Source organism: Thermobia domestica, chromosome 15, assembly GCF_964235325.1.
Source record: "Thermobia domestica chromosome 15, izTheDome1.hap1.1, whole genome shotgun sequence".
In the NCBI taxonomy this organism is placed as follows: Eukaryota; Metazoa; Arthropoda; class Insecta; order Zygentoma; family Lepismatidae; genus Thermobia; species Thermobia domestica.
The window spans coordinates 193,985,477-194,012,830 of NC_137468.1; positions in this window are offsets into that span (position 1 = coordinate 193,985,477).

Below are 27,354 nucleotides of genomic sequence, written 5' to 3' on the forward strand. Positions count from 1 at the left end.
TGTTAACCAAAAGTACATTTTAGAGTGCGAAATATCTTTCTCTCGCTAAAATTTTCGATATTCCCTCCAAAAGTTACTGAAACTGTTACTGAAATAGTGTATACATATACTGTGGTATCACTTTGATTTTTGGTAATGATATTTAAATATGTAACTCAGTGTTGCCACACTTGCACAATTGTACCAAATTCAGGTCTTTTTGTCATTCATCGGCCAATTGGTATGGTACACTCCGCATCAAAAAATAGCGACACCTATCGCCGTGCAGTTAGGCGGCCCAATATACACCTTCTTATCCCATAATCGTGTCTGGTAAAGAGACCCCCTCTCTCTCCGCCTTTCTTCTCGCCTATACTAAAATTAGCTAACAACACGAGCGCAATACTAATTTCAAATTACACATGTACTAGTAACGATAAAATGAAATAACAAAACCGATACGAAACAAGATTCATAAGTTGATTTAGGGAGAAACTGAAACACACACAATGGAAAATTGAAACCAATTGATGTCTATTACACAGAGGTTCAGAAATGAGGCAGAAAGAGAGAAGGCTAGAGAAGAAGGAAAAGAAAATGGAGACCAGATAAAAATTAGGAATTTTAAACTTAGTAAAAAAAGAACCCAACATTATAAAGTTACGTTACCAGAAATCCAAAAGTGATATAGAAATAACATGTTTGTTTTTATATTTTTAGGACTATTCGAATATATAGAGGATGTTTGAAAAATTCATTAAGTCACTTTCATAAAGAATAGTATACTCAATTTCCAGCAGAACTGTAGATCTCACAGACACATCTAAGATAATGTCAAAAGTTTAACACACATGCTTTGTTTCCGCGCCCTTCGGTTGTAAATTCGGTAGTGTTCATTGGAAACATACTTATCATTACAGTGTATAATGAAAGGACACACTGTTTATTCGAATTCTCGCCAGTGATGCTTTATAAGTTCTCCAACAGAAGATAAATCTCTGTTTGCAGCCATTATTTTATGTGAAAAAGTTATTCTATCTAACGGGGAAACGAACCCATATTTTACGCTTGGAAGTCTGGTACTTCACCACTACACCACCGACTGCTCTACAAAAATTTTATTCACCAAATGCTGTAATATTTCTTTCTGAGAACGATAACACGAAAAGTGTTTACTTCAGATCAATTAAGTGTTGCGAATATCCTAGGAAATCCCTTGCCCTTTCCTAACCAACATTTCTAAATCGTCTCTATCATGTTAAAGGCGTTTGCTTCCACATTTTTAAGCATTGCACATCTAATATGAGAGATCGATTCTTCACTATAACTTTGTAAAAAATACAACTTTGGTGTGAACAGGATTTGAACCTATGCTCGACAGCTTTATTAATCGTAACTCCATTACGTTACCGCTACACTATCATGCCGCCTGAAACTAGAAGTCAAATATTACTTACTTTAGCCTTGACCTTTGGAACGGTCAAGCTTCTTCCAGTAAGGTTATTTGCACCCAAGTGCACAACGAAATTCATTTATTCGACGACCTACAGAGAAATTAATGTCCACTAATAATGGAAACCACATACAATCCAGGAAAAATTACAGAAATAAAAACATTATGAATTAATTTCGCCTTGCAAGTTCAAAAGTACGATAATAATAATAATAATAATAATCATTATTATTATTATTATTATTATTATTATTATTACTAGCATCAATTACCCGCTTCGCTGTGTTAAATTGAGAAAAAATAGTAATATGTTCCGTTGTTCAGTCACTTTTTACTATTACTAAAGCGCTCTTTGATATCGGTCATTTTCGATGAATTTTATATATCCCCTCTCCTTCTCATGTGGCGGAGCACAGCACCTTCAGTGTCATTGTTCACCTCAGCCACCCGGAAAGCTTTGAATTCGACAATGCTATTGGTTATTTTGATCATTTTTATGTGGTTTCCTTTATTCGTGGGCTATAATTTCTCCCTAGGTCGTCGAATAAATGAATTTCGTTGTACACTTAAGTGCAAATAACCTTACTGGAAGAAGCATGACCGTTCCAATTATCAAGGCTAAAGTAAGTAACATTTATCTTTTAGTTCCAGGTGGCATTCGTGCTCGTGCCTTCGAGCAGCTCAGGTCGCAAAGCCTGCTGGGAGCATAATTCATAAGATTTTCACACATTGGTGGTGTGGTGAACTTAGTGGAATCTTTTTTGCCTATTACGGCTAGTACGTTTGCTATTTGTGGTGATTCCAATTCCTGTGTCTAGAAATTTGAGTGCCATGTCTTATAAGAAAGAATTACAATACAAATTTATGTTTGATAAGCCTTATCGAAGTTCTCGACCTAATTCAAGTCAAGTTTACCAATGGCTGTTAGAGAAGTTTCCTCGCCTGTTTGACCAGATTTGTGCTCTTCAACTTCATGAAGAAACTTTTAGTATTTATATTAAGTTTAAATCACTCACAGATTATGAACAGTTTGCCTCGACAGTGCCTGAGACTGTACCCTTTAATCATGTGGATGATAACGTCAGTACAGTACGAATTTTACCGGTTGAGGATCCTGTAAAATTGGTGCGAGTTTATGATTTTCCCTTGGAAGCTCCAGTGCAATTATTGGAAGACCATTTGGTAAGGCGAGTAGAACGACAATTTTGGGCGGCCCCGTTTCCTACAGGCATTGACAGTGGTGTGCGAGTCATACATATTGAGCTACCTAAGCATATTTCATCTAGATTGATAGTTCAAGGTTACAAAGTGAATGTTTCATATGATGGTCAGCCAATTACTTGTTTTTTTGCCAGAGCACGTCACATACAGTGTCTAATTGTCATTTAAAGAAGAAGAATAGTGCTATGGGGGGAACCGCCCTCGCCGCCAGTGATTATGACTGAATTGGGGAAAGTATGGCGATCTAAACCGCTTCCGGCTTCTTCCGATCGCGTATGTGACGAACCAAGTTTATCTAAGACTGGGTTTGCAAAGGATAACAGTGTTCCCGACGAATCTCAGTTTCCTGCCGTACCAACGGGATCCGTCGCGCCTTTACCATTACCCACCATGTCGTCAGTATTGGAGGAAAAAATCTTGGTGTCTGAGAAACTGCCCTCTGAGTCGCCTCTGGTATCTAGGATACATTCGGAGAATCTCAAGAATGCAGATGTGACAATGTGTCCGAGTGAACCTCCCTCCTCCTAGGGTCTTGATCTTCTTAGCAATTCTGTTATATCACCCAGTGCTATGATGATTGCTGTTGATCCGGGGTATATCACATCTATCTGACCTCATTCCCTTAAAGCGAGGTTTGCGCCAGGGCTGTAGTTTAAACTCTATTTTGTTTTCTTTAGTTATAGACCCTCTCCTCTATCGATTGGCGCTTGTGTCTCCCCCAGACCCTACTCTCTTTACTTGTCAAAACATCTATTGTTTTGCTGATGATCTGACTATCACAGGGGTCGACGCGATTGCTCTTCAGGGTGTCTTTCCGGTTCTCAAGCGATTCTAGAGTTGCTCTGGCCTTCAGTTTAATGAAAAGAAAACTCAAGTGTTACAATTTCACGGATTTCAGTTACCCACTCCTACCCTAGGTACGCAGACTATACCGCATGTTACGTCCTTAACTATTTTAGGCATTCCATTCACGTCACTTCCCACTCCCTATTATGAAGGAAAAATGAAATGAAATGAAATGAAATCTGTAAGTTTTACGTCCCACGGTTATGCCGGTTAGGCTAAAGGAGACGGTGATAATGAGAGATGAGTGAAGTGGTGGAATGAAGAAAGTGGGAGGAAACGGGAGAACCCCGAGAAAACCCACGCACACGGTGTTTGTCCACCACAAAGTTCACTTGGCGGGAGCACCTATTATGAAGGAGTTTGGCAACCTATCCTTAAGCAAATTCGTGGGTTATTCTTCTCTCTACGTTTTCGTAGACTTCATTTATGGCATCGCATTCAATTTATCAATATATACTTGTCATCTAAGTTGTGGTATAGGGCTCGGGTATTTCTTCTCCCTGAGACTTACGCAAAACGATTTGAATCCCTGTTCCTTTGACATATATGGCGGGGTTACTATTTTCGCATTCCCAGAAATGACATTTACCTCCCACGTTCCCGAGGTGGTCTAGGTTTAGTTCATATCCGTCTCAAATGTCAAACTCTCTTCATGGCAGATTCCTTCGTGGGTCTTTTCTCCGTCGACTCTATTACGAACCATTGGTTTAGCTGTTTTTGGCCGGAGTACGATCACTCTGGCAATCCCCCTTTTATTCAATTTGCCGATCAGTGTCCAAAATATGTCTGATCTTTATTCGATATTGGACTTATGCCGGGGTGACTTTGGTCCCTCAGCAGCACAATGCTCGCTCATTATATTCTGTTCTCTTCACATTGTCCTCTCAGCCGACTCAGTTACGAGTAGTACAACAGTTTCCACATATAGGGTGGCAGCAAGTGTGGGCAAACATTTGGAACCCAATCTTACCTTCCTATATGCAAGTGTTATGGTTTCAAGTAGTCCATCAACTTATCCCGACACGTGCGCGTCTTTATGCAATGCAAGGAGCACCAGATGCCTTGTGTACTATATGTCGTTCTGAGGACACTTTGGCTCACCGGTTTACATGTGAGGGAGCGACAGTGATATGGAACGCCTTGCAGGTGATGGTGGGTCGTATCACTCGTCGTCCGAGTGCACAGTTTCAAATTGATCATATGCTCCTGCCGGACTTTCATTTTTTTCCCTCCACTAAGCATCGTACAGTGCTTTTCCTGCTAGCAAGCACTTTACTATATTTCCAGCGGCATATTACGCTACTGGATGCACGCACTTATTTTGATTTTCTTCAACGTACACGCCGGAAATGTTAATTCTTCGGAGCAGGAAAGGATTTCTTTTAGTGGGTTTTTAGAAGTGCTTTTGTCATGAAATAAAGTTCCTCTCTCGTGGATTTTTTATGCATTTATCTATTTCTAGTTCTCTGTATTTATAGTTGTAAATCTAGAATTGGTCATTTTTATTTTTATGTCTAGTGATTTTCTTGTATAGACTCAGCTCGTTGAGTCCTTTTGTATTTCTCAAGAAGATAATAATAAAACTAATAGTGTAGCGGTAACGTAATGGAGTTGCGATTAATACAGCCGTTCATAATTGTTTCGAATCCTATTCACGCCAAACTTGGATTTTTTACAAAGTTATAGTGAAGAATCGATTTCTCGTATTAGACGTGCAATGCTTAAGAATGTGGAAGCAAGAACTTTTATCACGATAGAGACGATTTACGAAAGTTGGTTGGGAAAGGGCAAGGGATTTAACAGGACCTTCGAAGCACTTAATTGATGTGAAGTAAACACTTTTCGTGTTATCGTTCTCAGAAAGAAATATTACAGTATTTGTTGTAGAAAGTTTGTGTAAAGCTATCGTTGGTGCAACGGTAAAACACCAGACTTCCAAGCGGATTATCTGGGTTCGATTCCCCGCCAGGTAGCATAACTTTTTCACATAAAATAATGGCTGCAAACAGAGATTTATCTTCTGTTGGAGAAGTTATAAAGCATCACTGGCGAGAATTCGAATAAACAGTGTGTGCTTTCATCATACACAGTAATGATAAGTATGTTTCATATTTATATTCGTCCCCCTCTCTCTCTTTCTTTCTTTCTTTCTTTCTTGACGTTTCCCTATTCTGTCGTTGCGTCTTTCACTTCTCTCCCATATCTCTCACTTACAGGCGCACTTCATGTGCGTGTACGTGTTCCGAAGTTAAAACGGAGCAAGAGACCGATAGACCTGGTCTGGAGAAAGTAATTAACTGGCGACTTCAGCGTCGAGTTTTTGTGCTCTGGAGATAACATCTCCAGTTCTGGTCATGTCTGAAAGAAATACTGTTTTAATGCAACGGAATCAGCAAAATACCTTTTTTATCATCTGGGTTACCGAGTCTCAGTCGAATTACCGGGTCACTAGGGGTTTGAATCCTCGACCCAGTGGGGGTCCATGAGCTAGCAAACACCATCCGACTGACACTATGATCCGTTTGAGCTCTAGCGCGTTCATTTTATCTGTGCAAATTACAATGTTATATTCGCAAGAAATGAAAGTGATGCTGGATGTTCGTAACAGATAAATCTTCCTAAAAGACTAGAAAATGGCAACCTCTTTGGTTATTTGAAAACAAAATTTTATTTAAACTAGTTCGACACAAATTTGTTTCCATCCTATAATTCAACGTAATTTATTCACGTTAAAATTTGAAATATGCAAGGTCTGCTACATCTATAAGGAACATCTAATTTTCCATTTGAACATTTGTAACTTTTCATTATAATACGGTTTGGACTTTTAATATAGGATATTTCTGATAAAAAATAGCAGTAAAATAGCACTCTTTCAATTTTACCTTTCTTTCTTTCTTTCTTTCTCTTTCCGTTTCTTTCTTCTTTTTGGTTCACTTTGCATTAGTAGTATGCAATGGAAGATATGACCTATGCTACCTACTGGGTTTATAAGAAAAAAGTTTGCATCAGTATGTCCAATGAACATTACCGAATTTACAACCTAAGCACGCGGAAACAAAGAGTGTGTGTTAATCTTTTGACATTATCCTAGATGTGTCTGTGAGATCTATAGTTCTATTAGAAATTGAGTATGCTATCCTTTTTGAAAGTGACTTAATGAATTTTTCAAACATCCTCTATATATTCGAATAGTCCTGAAAAATGTATATAAAAGCAAACATTATTTTTATATTACTGTTGGATTTCTGGTAACGGAACTTTATAATGTTAGGTTCTTTTCTTACTAAGTTTAAAATTCCTAATTTTTATCTGGTCTCCATTTTCTTTTCCTTCTTCTCTAGCCTTCTCTCTTTCCGCCTCATTTCTGAACCTCTGTGTAATAGACATCAATTGGTTTCAATTTTTCATTGTGTGTTTTTCAGTTTCTCCCTAAATCAACTTATGAATCTTGTTTCGTATCGGTTTTGTTATTTCATTTTATCGATACTAGTACATGTATAGTTTGAAATTAGACTTGCGTTCATGTTGTTAGCTAGTTTTAGTATAGGCGAGAAGAAAGCCGGATAGAGAGGGGTTCTCTTTACCAGACACGATTATGGGATAAGAAGGTGTATATTGGGTGGCCTAACTGCACGGCGTTAGCTGTCGCAATTTTTTGATGTGGAGTGTACCACGCTGGCATTTTTAGCTCCTTTTGTGGTACAATTCTACTCAATTCAACCTCATTTAACAAATACTTCTCACATTTTCAAAAGTGTCAGTAGGACTTTTCCTATAACTCATGTTACTCATACTGCGTGTTGGATTCTTAAAATATGCTGTTGAATATTCATTTTGTGACGCACCACATAACACTACGAACTTTGTTTGGACAATTCGTAATTCAAACTATATAAAGAAAAAACTGCGCTAGATGGGCGCACCAGCGCTGCGTATGAAGGAGACGAGAAAGAAGCAGCGTGGTGGAAATTTTAGCTTGAAATCTGTTTTTCATTTTCTTTTTTTAAAAAAAGAGACATGAGTCAAGTGTTGAATATTCTGAAGAAGACCAGCGTGTGCTCAAATAAGTCTATAATTTATGTGCCGTTTCAAAGATTCTACACCAAAACAATAGAAGCACAGAAAATACATCTCCTTCATTCTCTTTTAATTTTTAGCCTCTGTTATACTTCCTACGTGTGAGAAAAATTTAATAAACTTCCACGGTTGCTCGGAGTCCTCCTATTTGGAAGTTCTTAAAAAAGTTAGTTTTAAAAAAGAGTAGTTTCTTGATTTGGACTCTTGAACTAGGTGGGAAAGTTTTCTAGAACTTTTATAAAGCCATGCATTACACTATTATAAAATAATGAATTTAACCCAGGCTCGTATCCAACGACGGCGAGGGTGGGCAGGAGCCCTCCTAAATTTTTCGCTGGCCACTCGAAAATTTTCACGGTAGGCTTGGAAATGAACTACAATATGGTGATGAACCATAATATGGTTGTTTCGTCTCCCCACTACATTTTTGGGCTAGCTACCGGCCTGATTCAACCCTTTTCTTTTCAGTTTGCTACTATTTTTCAGCCCACTACAGAGCTAGGACTGTGGCAACTCTGATGTAACTTATGTACGCTACATTTTGTTAGGACAATGAACGCGGAACTGCTAGGAAATCACAGACGTTGTAATTTCGTGTGTGCTTTCAAGGAAAGCTTAGTAGGCTTTTGGCGTGGGAGACCCGGGTCCGATTCCCGGCGGGAGCTGTTCGGATCATGTGGTTCGGATTCCACGTTAACCTTTAAACTACGGAGGTAAATTCTTTAACCTTTAAACTACGGGGGTAATTTATCTTTAACCTTTAAACTACATTTAAAGCGTTTTCGTAAGGTTTTAGAAAGAAGTCCATTTCTTCACTCCTATTTATCGAAGACATATGAAACAAAACGTGTTACAAAAATTATTGTGGTACCATTTCGAAATCGAAATATCCGCAGTTAAGACAAGAAACAAGGTATTTTGAAGACAAAATATCCCGTAGTTTATAGGTTAATCAGTAGTTCCACGTCTCATATAGCTTCGCTGCTGAACGGGACGTTAAACTAAAACTCAACTAAACGAAAGCTTAGTAGGGTTCACGAGCTGTCAAAATTTTACCTTACGCATATATATATATATATATTGAGCAGAGTGAACATCATTCGATGGAAGACCACAAAGAAAGACAACAATTCAAGAATAGAATAACAATGAAAATACGGAAGCGTTGAACCCTGGTCGTTCCATTATACTTACCCTGGTTATGACTATGATTCTTTTATCCATACAAAATACATCTTTTCCCGAATACAGGATGCTTAGAAACTGTAACACATTGTAAGTATAGTTTTTAATATATTTCATTCTGCTCTGGTCAGAACTGTATTTTATTTGTTAAGCTACTTATCCAGAGCTATGGAGTTTGTTCATTAGGAATCATATTATTCATGCTTTAGATATGGCTAACTCACCTAAAACAAGCTTCATCATTGCAGTTACACTATGTAATCAAAAGTATCCGGACACATGGCTGAAAATGACTTACAAGTTTGTGGCACCCTCCATCGGTACTGCTGAAATTTAATATGGTGTTGGCCACTCTTAGCCTTGATGATAGCTTCCACTCTCGCAGGCATACTTTCAATCAGGTGCTAGAAGGTTTCTTGGGGAATGACAGCCAATTCTTCACGGAGTACTGAACTGAGGAGAGGTATCGATGTAGGTCGGTGAGGCCTGGCACGAAGTCGGCGTTCCAAAACATCCCAAAGGTGTTCTATAGGATTCAAGTCAGAACTCTATGCACGCCAGTCCATTACAGAGATGTTATGGCCTTGTAACCACTCTGCCACAGGCGACACAGTATGAACAGGTGCTCGATCGTGTTGAAAGACGCAATAGCCATCCCCGAATTGTTCTTCAACAGTGGGAAGCAAGAAGATGCTTAAAACATCAATGTAGGCCTGCGCTGTGAGAGTGCCACGCAAAACAACAAGGGGCGCAAGCCTCCTCCAAGAAAAACACGACTACACCATAACACCACCATCTCCGAATTTTACTGTTGGCACTACACACGCTGACAGATGACGTTCACCAGGCATTCGCCATACCCACACCCTGCCATCGGATAGCCACATTGTGTACCGTGATTCGTCACTCCACACAACGTTTTCCCACTGTACAATTGTCCAATGTTTACCCTCCTTACACCAAGCGAGGCGTCGTTTGGCGTTTATCTGCGTGATGTGTGGTTTATGAGCAGCCGCTCGACCATGAAATCCAAGTTTTGACACCTCACGCCTAACTGTCATAGTACTTGGAGTGGATCCTTATGCAGTTTAGAATTCCTGTGTGATGGTCTGGATTGATGTCTGCCTATTACACTTTACGACCCTCTTCAACTGTCGGCGGTCTCTGTCAGTCAACAGACGAGGTCAGCCTGTACGCTTTTGTGCTGTACGTGTCCCTTTACGTTTCCACTTTACTATCACATCAGACACAGTGGACCTAGTGATGTTTAGGAGTGTGGAAATCTCGCGTACAGACTTCTGACACAAGTGACGCCCAATCACCTGACCACGTTCGAAGTCCGTGAGTTCCGCGGAGAGACCCACTCTGCTTTCTCACGATGTCTAATGACTACTGAGGTTGCTGATAATGAGTACCAAGCAGTAGATGGCAGCACAATGCACCTAATATGAGAAACGTATGTTTTTGGGGGTGTTCGGATACTTTTAATCACATAGTGTATGTACGTCATATAAACTTTCAACAAAAGTGTTTCTTTAATGTTAAAAAAAGAGTTGTGTTCAGAATGCTTGCAGAGAACTTATTTTTGAACAATTCCTTTCAGCAAATTTCCAGATAACACGAACCATTTGATATGCACTACATTCCTCGTGTACTTCTTCTATTTTTCTTGTCTTAATTTTCTAGTCTGACGTATGTAGAGTTGTATTGCATATACATAATAATTTCTAGGAAAGCAATTTTCTTCTCTGTATACAGCAATAATACTTCTTCACGGTAATGTGGAATTGAAACTGAAAGTGCGCTTTCCTTTTCTAAAACAATTATGGAAAAATATCATGTTTTCATTTCATCTTGTGGAGTTATTCGTATAAACAAGCGAGGCACTTCTTTCCATCCGTGGCAGCCACGTGTTTTAATTTTCTACAAGGTTACCATAGAAAGTTGATTTTAAAAATGAAATGACATCTTGAAGTTTTATGTCCCATGTTTATGTCTGCTAGGCTAAAAGAGACGGTGATGAAGAGAAATGAATGAAATTGTAGAATGAAGAAAGTGGGAGGAAATAGGAGAACCCCGAGAAATCCCACGCACACCGTCTTAGTCCACCACAAAGCTTCTTGGAGCGAGCTGGGATCGAACCAGGGACCCCATGCACCACAGGTGAAAGCTCTACCATTTTTGTTTTTTTAAAAAGCGATCATACCTCAGTTTCCTGAGCAACCCGAGTTTACTGATTTACAAGGCTTCTTTGTTCTTTACTAAATTCAACAGAGACACGAACACATACATATCCAGGACAGTTAAAATGCCAAAGACTCTCCCACCGGTAATCGAACCCGGGACCCGGTACACCAAAGGCCCCTGAGAGTTGATTTTGGTCTTTATGTAAAGAGAAGAGAACAAAATGAAGTTACCTAGGTCAAATTTGTGCTCCTAGATAACAGGATCTCCGAAAATAATGTCCCACGGTTGCACCCTCAAATAAATGAAGAGAGAGTAATTAGTGGAATGAGAAAGTGGGAGGACACCGAAGTACCCAGAGAAAACCCACGGACACGATCGTGTCTACTACAAACTTATTTAGTCGAGGATCGAACAAGGGACTCCACGAATCAGACGTAAGCGCTCTACCACTGAGCCACCGTACACACCAATCTATCTATCTGTGTATCTATCTATCTATCTATCTATTGCCGCTACGACGACCTGCCTCATGCATGTCTACCACAGTTTACCGACCTTCGTTGAAGGCTTTTACCCACCATGCCACTGTTCTGTACGGCAATGCCGATTCCCCGCACGCCTCTTGAAGCCCTTGATGACACTGTCGTGCTGTACGACCTCTGGCACATTCAATCTTGATCTAACTCCGTTAGTGACACCTTTACGTTAGACCGCTCGCTCAAAGTGACTGTGCTTGCCTCGCTTGTGCGACGTGGGACGGGCGAGTCTATTTGCTCAGAGGTTAGGTAGGTATGTCAACAACGTGCGCTATGAGCACCACTGGTACATTTCATTGCATAGTGTCTCCACAGCAGTGTTGCCACTATTTAAGTTCCAACCCTCATATTCTATTGTGTGAATTTTAGGGTCACGCAGTGGTACTTAGAAACTTGTAATGTTAGGGCGTCTATACGAACGGATGTCCGTTACTCCGTTGCCGTAACTCTTGCACGGAAGCACATTTTAAATATTTTTTTCCCAATAGATAAAGTGATTATCTCGACCGTGCTTCTTAATGATGTCAATGCGTTAACATTTAACGGGTAACGGTGACTTATGACCATTCGTTAATCCACATCGATAACTCATGAACAAGAGATAATTTTGGTACTTTGTCTTTTACAATGGATAAATAAAGCAATTGTCACGTAACAGTTTGTTGATGGTGTCAATCCGTTAACATCTTAAGAGATAACGACGGCTCATGACCAGTCGTAAATCCACACGATAACACTTATGAACGAAAGCTAACTTCTGTATTGTTTTCTGTAATATATGGCTAGAGTGATTGTAACGTCCGAGTTCGTAAATGGTGTCAATCCGTTAACATCTTAATGGGTAACGGTGAGTTTAACAGTAGTTATCAATGTCTCATTTTTCTACGATTGAAATAAAAGTAATAGAAGTTACGCATCTCGCCTGTAGATGGCAGCAAACATCCTCCAGATATGATGGACAGCTAGTAGACGAGATTGAAACTTCTAGTACGTGATCCTTTTTACTGTCCAGCAGAGTATTAGTTGTGTGTCAGTGATCACATTACATTATTATGGTTTTCAAAGGAGGTTGGTTCTTTATTATAGCACATCATACTTTCATCTATATTTTCTAAATATAGTTTTATACAAGTGATTTGAAATGTGGTACTTATTATTATGTCGATTTTAAATACATAAATTTATGTTGTTTGAATTCAACATTGCAAATTCTAATATGTTACTAAAAATAAATTACAATACTTAATATTTATTCAATTGTTCTCCAATCAAATAATAGGAACATGGGATTCATTTGCGGAGGGGTAGGCAGGCAATTGAGTTTAAGCAACACATGCTTTGTGATAAATTGTATACTAATAAAAATTTTAAAATCTTGTTAATGGACAAGATCGCTTCCTTCCCCATGTTGGCAAATTTTAAAATGAAATTAAATGAAATTTTTCAGTTTAACGTCCAACGAATATGCGCATTAAGCTAAGGGAGGCGATCATAAAGTAAGTGAATGATAATGGAAGAATTTGTGAAATCACAATGTGGGAGGAAACGGGAGTAACTCCGGACGGTTGGGGTACAAAACCTCACGGCCAGAACCTCGCGGGCCAAAACCTTGCCTGGCCAAAACCTCGCCTCCCAAAACCTCGCGGCCCAAAATCTCGCCGGGCCGAAACCTCGCCGCCCAAAACGTCGCGGGCCAAAATCTCGCGGGGCCAAAACCTCGCCTGGCCAAAACCTTCCCACTGAAAACCTCGCGGACCAAAATCTCGCCGGTCCAAAACCTCGTCTTCCAAAACCTCGTGCCCCAAAATATCGCCATACCCAAAATCTCGCCTGACCAAAACCCCGCCTGTCCAAAATCTCGCGGGGCCAAAACGTCGCGGGGCAAAATCTTCGCCGCCCAAAACGTCGCGGGCCAAAATCTCGCGGGGCCAAAACCTCGCCTGGCCAAAACCTTGCCACTCAAAACCTCGCCGCCCAAAACGTCGCGGGCCAAAATCTCGCGAAGCCAAAACCTCGCCTGGGCAAAACCTCGCCGCCCAAAACGTCGTGGGCCAAAGTCTCGCGGGGCCAAAACCTCGCCTGGCCAAAACCTTCCCACTGAAAACCTCGCGGACCAAAATCTCGCCGGTCCAAAACCTCGCCTTGCCAAAACCTCGTCTTCCAAAACCTCGCGCCCCAAAATATCGCCATACCCAAAATCTCGCCTGACCAAAACCTCGTTGTAATGATCTCGCGACACAGAATCTCGCCTGGTCTAAATTAAGCGAGACGTAGTGTCGCCTGGGAAGAAATGTTGTCAGGATAAAACCTCTTCACGACGATTTCTTCAATGTAGAATGTTCTATATATTACTATATGTATATATTTAGTACTAACACATAATTACATTAAAATAATGACAAGAAAAATTCTAATGCATGAATTGGAAATATATATATATATATATATATATATATATATATATATATATATATATATAGATAAATAAATTAAATGACTATGTTTGTTACATTATACCTCTTGAGCCATCCTACCGATCTCAATCAAATTTTCAACATAGATGAAGTTCGAGCCTAGGATGGCTTTTTTAATTTCACTTTGTCGGCACAACAAAAGGGGGGGAGTGGGATATATATATATATATATATATATATATATATATATATATATATATATATATATATATATATATATATATATATATATATATATATATATATACAGAGCCGTAGCTAGAGATTTCGGCGCCCGGGGCGAAGTAGAATTCGGCGCCCCTACTCTCACCACACCAAGCTCTTCCTTCCTTTTTTTCTTTTTACTTATAAGAAAAGCAGCAGATATTGTTATACTACACTGAATTTTTATTAAGCTGCTGGCGAGTTTTTGGCCCACGAGGTTTTGGCCCGGCGAGATTTTTTGCGGCGAGGTTTTGGCCACGCGATGTTTTGGGTGGTGAGATTTTGGCCCGCGAGGTTTTGGGCGACGAGGTTTTGGTCCCGCGAGATTTTGGGCGGCGAGGGTTTGGCCACGCGAGATTTGGTCGGCGAGATTTTGGGCGGCGATGTTTCGGCCGCGAGATTTTGTCCGTACCCCTATCCGGACACGATGTCCTCTATCACAAATTTACTTCGCCGGGGATCGAATCAGGGACGCCAAGGCAAGCGCTTTACGACTGATCCACCTTGACCCCATTTGGCGAATTTGAAATAACGCAATGACACTGCAACACAGTCAAACTACTATAGCTTTATGGAAAATGTTCATATGAACCGAGTACTCAACTTTCCAAGGTTAGATAAGTGCCACTCTATTACATAGGTCGAACCGAGCAACTGCTTGGGGCCTTGCGCATGGAAGGGTTCTGTGCTTCACAGTTCTAATCTTGATTTTTTAAAATCATTTATTTATAACTAGCATATATTACCCGCTTCGCTGGGTTGAAATGAAAATTTAAATGCACAACTCCATATCTCATGTGTTTAATACCCGTGAAATATGCTTGCAGTAAATGTTAACATTATATCGCCTGTCATTTATGTTAACCCGCCGAGTGACACGGTCATGCGGGTTGCATATAAATACGTTTATTTTTACCTATGATGAACTAACAAAGGATTTGTACGTTATGGACACTTGAATGGTCCATTATCTCAAGACACTGGTAATTAAAAATTAAAGTGATATGATAAAAACAATCTAGGGTCCAAATCCTAATAACCCCCCAAAAATGAAAGAAATTGGTTCAGCCGTATTAGCGTGATGAGGGAACAAAGGATTTGTACGTTCTCTTTTATATATATAGATAATTTTCGACTTTTAATAAAATCCTGAAGAATACAAAATTCCAGAATAGTCAAGCCGATTACAGTATGTGTAAGTGACCCACCTGCAGGACGCAAACAAACCTACCATGAATAAAAGTATTGTTTTTAAAAGTATCTCAATGATCAATGGATTACTGAGTTCTGTTGCGCTTCAATTTATCTTGTCTTACACTATAAAATATTTATATAGTCGCTGCGTAACGAAGTTAACATGCAAAGCACCACTAAACATTGTTCGGCGTAAGCTCTAAACTGCAATAAACAAAGCCACGTGAAACTAAATCTCGCTGATTTGCTGTTGTCCTACCGACGCTTGTACTCCTCCGCAAAATAGTTCATGTGATTGCATTATTACTTTTACTATGAAGCTTCATATAAAACTGCTATATTATTATAAATGACAAAAATATAATACGGATTATCTAATAATACTGCAATCGAGGGTGGCTATTGAAACAATAGAATAAACACTAAACATGCGCAGTAATTATGGCGCCAACTCAACTGTGGACGGGTGTTATGCTTTTAAAGTCTGAAAGATGACTGGCATGAATCCCGGTTCCGCGAGTGTTGTGGTGAAACACCAAGGCAAACCTTTACTCATTACGAGCGAAATTCAAATACTTTAAAAAAAAAAATCTTTCGAGTTTCTTTTCTTTCTTTTCTGCTGCTGCTGTAAGTATCTGGACAACACGAGACATTATTGTCAAAATGCACGTGCATAATTTGCTCCTCCCCGTGGGGAGTGGGAGTGATACATCACTAGCCAATCGTATTTGTGACAAGCGGAAGGATACAAATATTTTATTTATCGGAGTTTAGAGCTTACGCTGAACAGGGAATAGTTGTATAGTTCGTGACTAAAGTTGCTTATGGAATAGGTTTTGTGCATCCGATTATCATTTGGTATAAACTTAAAAATTTCAGTTAAAGTTTTATACGAGGCTTATTTTTTAAGTAAGGTCGAATTGTCAATAGAAACAAAACTATTAATGTTAGTGAAATACATGTTTGCTTGTTTCCTCTATATACATTAAGTTGTTTTTCTACATAGTTACCATGTTTGTTTAAATCAGGGATGCAAATAAGTACTCGCCTGGAGCAAGTGGTTCGTCGGTGTGGGCGAGTATTTAGTATCATACTGAAGGTAAGTAAATGATTTATATTGTGTGATGTGGGCTAGTAGCTTTCTTCCATTCTTCTTGGAAAATTTTGTTCCTTATTTGTATCCCTGGTTTAAAGATTTATTATAGCGTTCGACAACCATCCGTCTATGACTAAAAGCAATCTTCAACCGCTGTTTTATCTGCGGCTGTTGGTTCCTTTTTTTTTTGTTTCTGTCGAAATTCGCTGTCTCCCAGCATGCCTTGGGCATGAGGCGACGCCAGTTGCAGTCGTAGCGTCAGTGTGCAGGGTTCAGTGCGGAGAGTTGAGATGTTTCATCAAATTCTGTTGCTCGAACTCAAGATTTAATTAGATCTTTCGAATGGGAGTTACTGAACCACTCTCTGTACAACTAGGACCTTGCCCCTAGCAATTATCATCTGTTACCCTACCTGAAAAAGTCCCTCGCCGGCCACTAGTATTATACAAATGAAGAAATGCAAACAATGGTTGAAGATAGGCTTCATCACGGGCGGGTGATTTGTACGACATCGGCATACACAAACTCTACAAAGGCCACAATAAATGTTTAAACAAAAATTATGCATAGAAATAGCTTAATATATAGAGAGGAAGCAACCAGAAATGAATGACACTATCTTTACTAGTTTTCTTTCTATTGTCAATCGGACTTCACTTTAAAAATTGCCCTCGTACAGTCCGCAGCAAAAAAACCTGTAACATGAGCATGTAAGTTTATTGTGAAACGACGAAGTCTTTTGTTACAAAATAAATGTCCAGGGGAGGACGCCGAGGTTTCTCCTGGCGTGATTCGTGCCACTTAGATGTTATGTTGATTCACTGGGCTGGTAGGTGTAGTTTCACAATAAACTTACATGCTCATGTTGCAGGTTTTTAGCTGCGGACTGTACACTGTTATTAGAAAATTTAGTCTATGTTGTGTATCTACGACTTTACAAAATGTCTTCACGTGATCCACACTAGTACAAAACATAGGAATCAAGAGAGAACAAGCACAACGTCTTTGTGGATCTATGGCCAGATTTTTAAAACCAGAAAAATAGAGTTGGAAGTGGAATAGGCAGTGAACTTGACGGTTCACCTAAAAATCTTAGAAAAGAAGATAGGATACAACACCGTCCTTGGTCTTCGACATCGTCAACGCTTTCTCCTCTATGAACAGTACTAGCAGCCAATGAAGAGTGCAATCAAACATTTGAACTCACAAACTGATCCACGAATATGGTCAATGTAGATAAGTAACATATAGTGGAATATGATTGTTTCTAAATGTCCTATTCGATTCACAAAATAAATAAATAAAACAAAAAATAAAGTAAAATGGGCGACATTTTAGCAAACTTTACATTATTTTCTTTTCGTTAAGTTCGAAACCAGGATAAATGCTGATTTATACATATATACATATACCAAAAAAGTTCTTTCCGCTTTTGACGTCCACAGAGAAAAATCATGCCCTCACAGAGAGGAAACAAAATGATGCACGTGCCTGCCCAGCGATCTAGTGTTACTCTGAACTCGATCTTCAGTAATACAGGCACATTGAAGTCTTTCGGATGAATTTCACAGTGGACGATCACATGATGACGAGGTTCTGAAAGCAACCACCGAGGAAGACAGTGGTCTAACGTGTGATTAAATTGCAGAAAGGTTCCATGTTTCCGACGAAAAAGTCAGACTGCACGTGAATAGGAGAGAGAAATCATATACGTTAAGCAAGTGGGTAGCCCACACATTGTCTGCAGGCAAATAGGCGAGTGACAGCCTGTTTGTCTTTGCTCACTCAGCACCTGAACACACCCATCTTTGATCGCTTGCTCACTGATGACGAGAAGTGGGTCCTCTATGACATTTGAAAGCGTATCAGACATTGGTAGTCCCCACGTGACGCTCTTTCTCACACCTCAAGATTATCTCTGCTCCCATCTATGCTCTCTCTATGGTGAAATTAACAAGCCCAGAACCAGTTAGATGCGCTTAATTATGAACAATTAAAAGATAAATAAGTTGACTTGAGTAGACCAAAATTACCGGCATATCAGACGGAATTTGAAATTTTTCAGGTAAAACAAGGTGAAAACGAGCCATTGATGCGTATTTTCTCAGAAAATTGAACGTCATTAGACAAGTTCTGCCTCTGGCCACCGAGGGGCAGAAAATAAATTATTTATCCTTAGGTTTAAAGAAAACTTTTTTTTACAAAAGATAGCGTTAGAAACATTTACAAATGTTCACGCCTTACAAACACATTTACATAATCTGGAGAAAGCAATGACCTAATGAAGAAACGTGATTATGTGGAATTACAACAGGCAATAGATTCACTCTGCGATCAGAATTCACCAGTCAGCAATTTACACTCATCAGCAATCGCTGGCGCTTCCTTCCCTGAGCATCAACAACAACTGACTTATCCATTATGTAATCCAACATCTAGTTGGAATCAATACCAGCAACCAGCTCCAATTTTTCCTACACCTTCAGCACCACAGCTACAGGGTGCATCACAAAATCAGATAGCTACAAATCCTTCCCCCAAGTTGCTAATTCGAATCCCCCTCCCGAACCCCCCGCGCCTAGCACATCTAGTAATACCAGTTCAAATAATTTATTAGATTTCACTAAATTAGCAAATCAAATGGCTGAACTATCTCTTCTTGTAGCTCAAAATGCTATAAAGAACTCACAATTTAGGAGAGGTGGCCGTAACAATTATAGGTCGAAAAATAGAAATAATGGTAATCAGAATCGGCAGAGAAATGGAAATAAGAACAGTTCTAAAAATAATAATAAAAATAATAATAGTAATCCTAGGCCGGAAACAGTTGCATTATGCGGTACATGCTATAAAAGAGGTCATTCTTCCAGTACATGCTATAAGAACAATCAGCAGGGAATTGCCTAGGGAGGCCCCAGGTCAAACTCTCTCAAGAACATGTTCTGAGGGCCGAAAAACAGGAAAGAAGTGAATAGCAAAAATTGGCAAATATGTCACTTTATCCAGTGGCTCCGTTATCAGATAGAAGGGAGAAAATTAAAATGTTAAATCAGGAACATAAATTATTATTCCATCGTTTTAACCTTGTTGGACCTCAAAAATTTCAAATTCCGCCCGATATGCCGGTAATTTTGGTCTACTCAAGTCAACTAATATATCTTTTAATTGTTCATAATTAAGCGCATCTAACTGGTTCTGGGCCTTCAACTGTAGAACTAAATCAAGTGCTACGTCTTGTAAGTACATAGGTAATAGTTCTTTCTTTTTCTGTTCATTCCACGAATGCAAAAATGCAAGATGGTCGAAAAGCATAAAAATTCTATTGGGATCCTCCGTAACATGTCCCGATTACTTAGTGAGGTCCCAGACAACACGTACATGTGCGTCACATGTGTGCTATCCATGCATAAGCCGTACATGTGCACATGTGCATTTGTGTGGATGATGAACATATACATAACCCGTGCATACACCGTACACTTGAATTTGCGTGGATGAAGCACACATACATAACCCGTGTATGTGCAGATGTGCATTTACGTGGGTTATGCACACGTATATAACCAATGACTAAGTCGTGCATGTGCAGATGTGCATTTGCATGGATAAAGTACACATTTATACAACCCGTGCCCTAGCCGTTACATGCACATGTGCATTTGCGTGGATGAAGTACACGTACAGAACCCGTGCTTAAGCCGTTATGTGCACATGTGCATTTGCATGGATGATGCACACATTTATATAGCCCGTGCTGTAGCCGTTATATACACATGTGCATTTATGTGGATGCAGCGCACGTACGTAACCCGTGCTTAAGCCGTTATGTACACATGTGCATTTGCGTGGGTTATGCACACGTATATAACCAATGACTAAGTCGTGCATGTGCAGATGTGCATTTGCATGGATAAAGTACACATTTATACAACCCGTACATGCACGACTTAGTAGCGCACGTACATAACCCATGCTTGAGCCGTGCATGTGCACATGTGCATTTGCGTGGATGAAGCACATTTAAATTACCGGTGCTTAAGACGTTGTGTGTACATGGGCATTTGCACAGCTACTGCACGTGTGTATGAGACGTTCATAATACCGTGCAAGTGTATACTTTTACTTTCATTCTTTTACTCTCATTCTCATCAACAATATAAAGTAACATCCATTTTTGGTAGGTGTCGTTTTTCTTCCAGGTGGTGTTATAGAGACTTTTCGACGAATAACAGCTGAATGATTGTAAAAACTCCATAACGTCCGCTGAGCTAGGATATAAGATCAATAGGTGGCAGCACTGTACTGATGGAACTACTGTCAGACAGTTCATAGGTTTACAAAATTACTTTCGTGACCGATTACATTACCGACAGAACATGTTGCGTTATTTGTTACTTGGCAAACATGTCAAAGATACTACTTAAAGCTTTGCTCGTTGCAAATAATAAACTCCAAAAGTAAAATTCTCACTGACAATTATAAGTTACTTGTGATATACTTTGAAAGTGATGTCTTTGCTGTTACAGATGGTGGTACTGCGTAAGACACCAAACATATAAACTCTTTTTTTTTTTCGTTGCACCTCGAATATGCTTTCACATCACCTCTGCACTACGAGGAATTTGCCTGTGCCCTACATGTGAGTCATCTCTGTCCTACATGTAAATCACCAGAGTACTCCGTGTAAATCACCCCTGTCGTAAATGTAAATCATCTGAGTACTTCGTGTAAATCACCTGCCCTACATGTAAATCACCTAGATACTGCGTGTAAATCACCTGTGTTACGTGTAAATCACCTGTGTGCTACATGTAAATCACCTGTGTGCTACATGTAAATCACCTGTGTGCTACGTGTAAATCACCGTTGTCCTACATGTAAATCACCTGCGAACTACATGTAAATCGAATACGTGCTACTTGTAAATCACCTGCGCGGTAGGTGTAAATCACTTGTACAGGACGTGTACGTGTCCATTGCACATGTCCTGTGCACGTGAAGACGTTGAATAGGACCTGTAACGTATATGTGCATTACATGTACAGGCGTGCATTTATACAGATGATGCACATGTTGCATCCGTGCAATTGTACATGTACTATACGGATACTGTACGTGCATTGTGCTGTCTGGGGTGTGGTATATTAAAGGAAGGGCGCGAATTCTGCTCCATATTTGTACCGTCCTCCGGAAAAGTGTTCTTTCCAGTTCTAGTTTGAGGCATGCACTAAAATAAAGTCAAGTCTGATTCACTAATTGTACACTTAAGGAAATCACATATCTTTAAAAAAATAGTTCACTTTTAAGTTAATAAAAATACTGTCCGGTAGGGGAGTATTCAGATCGATACTGAGCCGGTCAAAGCCTCTACCATGTAAAACTTTGTCTCATATAGGATTTTTGGGTAGGGCATTTAATAAAAAGAGCGTCCGGAATCGATCTCCCACTACCAATTTTATTATAAAAGCTTCCACTATAAAAGTATTTCTACAAAATACTTTACAAATTAATCTCTCTAATATCAAAGGTTAGTTAAAGGTGGTCTTTGACCGTAAGGTCGCAGACATGATCTCCAACAGAGCCCCGAAGCACGCTAAGAAGAGTGGAATTAGGTGCCCAAAGCTCCGAAGCAAGCAGTGGGTAGGTTAGATGGCCAACAGAGCACCGAAGCAGGCTAAGCGGCTGAGGTTAGGATTCCCAGTCAAATCCCCGAAGCAGGCTAAGCCAAGAGAAAGGATAGGCGTAGTCCCGAAGCAGACTAGAGGCCCTGGGGTTAGGTTACTCCTAAAGTCCCGAAGCAGACTAGAGGAGGGTCACTAGAAAACTGGTACTGAATTGCCTTTGACCATCCAATTTATAGGGTCCTTTGGGTGGCGGTGGCGCTGCTGCTCCGATGTCGTCTTCTGCTCCGTGGGAGGGACCAGAAGCCATCGTCTACATGTGACTGTAGATCCATCTGGTGGGAGATTCTCTTGCCGAACCACGTGGTGGTGTTTGTAAACACTGATGCGTGGAATTGTTTGTTTACAACATCACATAGGATATTACAATATATTATTATTATTCAACGTATGTCTTGTTCGACACCTTAAAATATTGTACATCCAGATTACACAAGATGGTTCCTCGTTACATCTATATCTTTCTAGTTACTATAACAACGACATTAAAACAAGTAAACAAATCGTCATAGCAACTATAAGACAAAATCTCAATATAATATAACATATTTAAATTATTTCTTTATATATTTCCTTCTTCTTCTTTTTGATAGCTTGTTCCTTTTTAAATAGCTCATTTTGCCCGTAAATACAAATAATACTTAAAAGTACGTAAGAATTATACATTATCGATGTAATCAAGTTATTTAGAGCAAAAAAAAATAATTATTTTCTACAGTTAATCTGTCTTATAACAATTTACAGTGCAATAATCTACTTGGATAAGGTTGCGACTTCTCTATTAAAATCACACACATATATATATATATATATATATATATATATATATATATATATATATATATATATATATATATATATATATATATATATATATGTATCCGTAGTTCTTACAATCACTACCTGGTTTAAAGTGTACTATGTGAATCGAGAACAATATAATGCTATTTTTCTTAATCTTTTCAGAGCTGGCCAGACATATTAGAATCATAAATATACTTCGCACAATAGGATATCTACAAAACCCAAGAAATTGTATATTTTTAATCAAGATAAAAAAAATAAAATCATATGTTTGTTCTAACATCATAACTCGTCCAACTCTGCAGAGACATAAGTCAAGAAGACAATACCTACCGCATTGTCTTGGAAGTGCTTGGATGGCTCGTTTCCAACCAAATTTTAGCTTTGCCAGATATGGAAAAAGCACTCGCTTTGTTATCTGCTTTTATATGCAAGTCAAAAGATATTCTGTTAGCGCACACCTTGTTGCCAAGTTTTCCTTTTGTTCAGCTTTCGTTTTGAAATCAAACTATTCTGTTTTGTAACAGTGCCAAAGATCTATGGAAAAAAAGCAAGACGAAAATCATAATTATTTATTAGAAGACTGTAAATTGAACTGCTGGAGTCACGTCTACACCACGTCAAGGAGTTTGGTTTCTATGGCGGGATGTTTTCTTAATACTGAAACCAGAAGTGATAGTAAATGTCCGTCTTAGTCGAGATATTGGGTGATATCAATAAAAATAAGTAACTACTCCTGAGAAGTCCTGCTCGAGAATCGGAGTAACTACACCTGGAGTAATCTCCTCCCTCAATTTCGTATCAATAAAACAAACCACTACTCAGGTCTAGTCTGCTCCAGATTTATGAACGTTTACTCACGCTTCCTGTGCACGTAGCACTGAGTCGTATCAATAAAAGAAGTGGTTACTCATTTCTTCCATCTGTTCAGCGATTATTTCGTTGTGGGTAACCTATGGCGCAGTATCCTAAACGCCATGGAAGGGACAAGTAGCAACGACAGTTTCAATCAAAGTGCATTTGTGGATATTATAAAATAGTTCCCAGTGGTACTTTTAAAGTTACAGTTACCAGAAAGTAAGCGAAGGAAAGCCGAAGCTTTGAAGGCAATTCAAGTGAAATGCAACGAAATATCAAATACATCTACGACTGAGACACAAATCCAAAAGAGAATCTTTAATATTCGAGCGAGAATAAAAAAAAATAAATAAATAAAACAAAAAGAAAAAAGAAAAAACGGTAAACAGGAAAGTTCGAATCCAGCAATATCAAGATACACAAGAGCATATCACGTGTTGTCCAAGGTCTTTGTAGATTGTTTAGGTTTAAGAACGAAATCAGACGCTTAGCCCCTTTGTTTCCTTTTTTATTTTTAAAGTCCAGCCAGTCGCATCATAAAGCACATCCATCTGATTGCATTTTCCACACCATACGTGTCCCCTTTCGCCTTGGCATAAAAAAATACATTCTCATGTATACCCTTCCTATCAACGTTGAGTTGAATTGATTTTGAGTTTAACGTCCTTCTCAGTAGAGAGGATATATGAGACGGGATCCACTGATTAACGTGGAATCCGAACCATATGAGCTCCCGCCGGGAATCGAACGTGGGTCTCTCATGCCAAAAGCATGTACGCTAACCGCTTAGCCACGAAGGAGCTCTTCCTATTAGCGTATTCGTTTCCAAAGTACTAGGCCTAGGTCTCTTTATTGCCACGTGTGTATAGTCAAGTGCTCCGATAGCACCCGGAAATGTATATTGTTCTTGCCACTCTGCCTTTGCTATTTGCATATTACGCACACTTCAGGAAACAATCAATTTTCAGATATTGCAATAATCACATCCATTACATTTGTAGTAGTCATAGATACATTAGTTTGAGCAACACCAGAATCCCCTGACATTCCGACCTGGAATCCAGGATCACTCAAGTAACGCAAGAAAACTCGGATCTTTTCCTCATTACGTAGTGCACCACCCCAAATTTAAGTTGATTCTCCTAAAAAAAAATGTTGTGCTAACCACTCTACATTTTCTTTCATGAACCTATAATGTTTTTGCAACATTTCTATGCAGTTTATAAGTTTTTCTACGTAGCAAAACAATCACATACTCTGCCATATTTAACACGGAGTCACCTATTTACCTTGCTCTATAAATTTGGAGAAGTTACTAGCATCACAGAGGAGTCTTTGATTTTTATTGATACCAAACGCGGAATATTTACTGAGGTCGAGAATAGAGGTGTGATTACTTCAAAAGGGCGGGGCTTCTCCGAGGTCAGCCGAGACGAGTAGTGCTCAGTTCTCTTTTTATTGATACCAATGCGAGTAACTACTACAAAATTGGGAATAATGAATAACTTCTCCGTTTTATTGATATCACCCATTAGATTGAAGATAGAACGCATTCTTGAAACGCATAATTGACTGCAGAAAAAAAAGCTTTTCACTATCTACAACCGATTTTACTGCATAGCGAACAACGTTAAACCCACCGGTGATTATTTTCTGCCACTTCCGAACTGGAATAAAGGGTTAAGCACTTGCGTTCCAGGTATCATTTTCATATGTGCGTGCTGTAATATCAGGTTTTCATTTACAGTTAAAAGACTGTGTAGACCGTTATATAAGGGCATAGTTATTGTGCAAGCGCTAGTATAACATTCACATTATTGATTTAAAAAAAAAGTATTATTTTCTTTGTGGAACAATTGGACAGAGAAAAAGTAATTTTGATGTTCTGAAGAGATTTTATGCTGGTTCATGTTGGCAACACTGACAGGAAATCAAAGACTTTTGATCAAAGACTTTTTTGTTTTGTTTTTCTTTTCTTTCCGATCTTGAAGTTGCTAATTGTTGATCATCAAAATATACACATGTGTGTCGTAACTGAGTGCTCCGTTATGCCTGCCATCTATCTATTGAGACGAAATAACTTTTTTCTTTCTTTCTTTCTTTCTTTCTCTTTTTCTTTTTTTTTTTTTTTTTACCTAGAGGTCTGCACGGGCTCAGGATTACAAAGAATACATCACTTCAGGCCCTGGCAGGACTCGGGCCGTAAATTTTCAAATATAAAACTGCATTTCTCGGGCTTTTTCCGGCCTAACTTTGTAAACATACTGTACAACAATATATATTGCGCCGTTCTTTCTGGAGAACTTTCAAAGCACAACTGCAAAATTAAACCTCTAATTGTTGTAAATAAAAGATACAATTTTGCGTTAATTTTTAAGTTTATGTAATTCGGGCATATTTCGGGCTCATTTAATTATCACACGAGCTCGGGTCGGGCTCGGTCCTAAATGCTAAAACATATTTCGGACTCGGGTCGGACCTCACATTATAAATTCACTCGAGCCGGGCCGGGCTCCGGCTAAAGTTTCATCACGTGCAGGCCTCTACTGTCACTTAACAGGAAGTAGTAGAACTAACTCATGCCTTCCTCCACTTAAAAATTTCATCATCTCCAGGATTAATTCGACCCCTAATAAAGAATACGTTTTCATGAAATCCCCATGGATGTTACTGGGATGCAGGGGGTTAAAAGAGAATATGGTATATATTCTTATCGATTCCTAAAAATCGCTTTTCGCTATATCTTATGATTTCTGCTCTATGTAGATCAATATTGAAGCCAAAAGTTCTAGTAGATCTCAGTCTCTTTCAGCTTTAGTAGAGAGTTAAGGATGGAGACGAAATATATCCTTAGGACGATTAATCGACTGCAGGAAAGAGCTTCTCGCTATCTATTAACGGCTGCGCTCTATAGTGAACAACATTAAAACTGGAAATTGCTAATTAACCGCTAATTAACCGAGCGAAGTAGCTCAAGTGGTAGAGCGTTAGCTTCGCATTCGGGAGGTCATGGGTTCGAATCCCGCTGCCGACCATCCTGACTGAAGTTTTCCAGGGTTTCCCTCAGTCCTACCAGGCAAATGTCGAGACGGTACCTACTAAACAGGGCCTGGCCGATACCTCCCCAAATCCTTTCCATTGGTATTGTTGTTGTTGTATATCCAGTGTAAAATCGCCTCTGAGCTGTATCTGGTGATTGCTAAATAAATAAATAAATAAAATTTCTGCCACATTCGGTTTCGGTATCACCTCTATCATCCTAACTTTTTCCCCTCTATATCCTGGCCGAAATTTATGGTGATACATCAAGTTCTTGAGAACATTTTATTTCCCACGGAACTCCTTAGAAATTAAACAAGGTTAATGTAGTACTTGAAGAACATCAAAAACCATTAATATGGTACTAGGAAATCATCAACAACCATTTCGAATGACTCTTACAGAAAATCATTTTTTGTGGGGTAAAGTGAAAAATTAAAGACTAAATGGCCCTTATGTAGTCTTCAGAGTCGTTCTGACACGTGATTAGTACTGTACTAAAGAGTTTGATTAACAT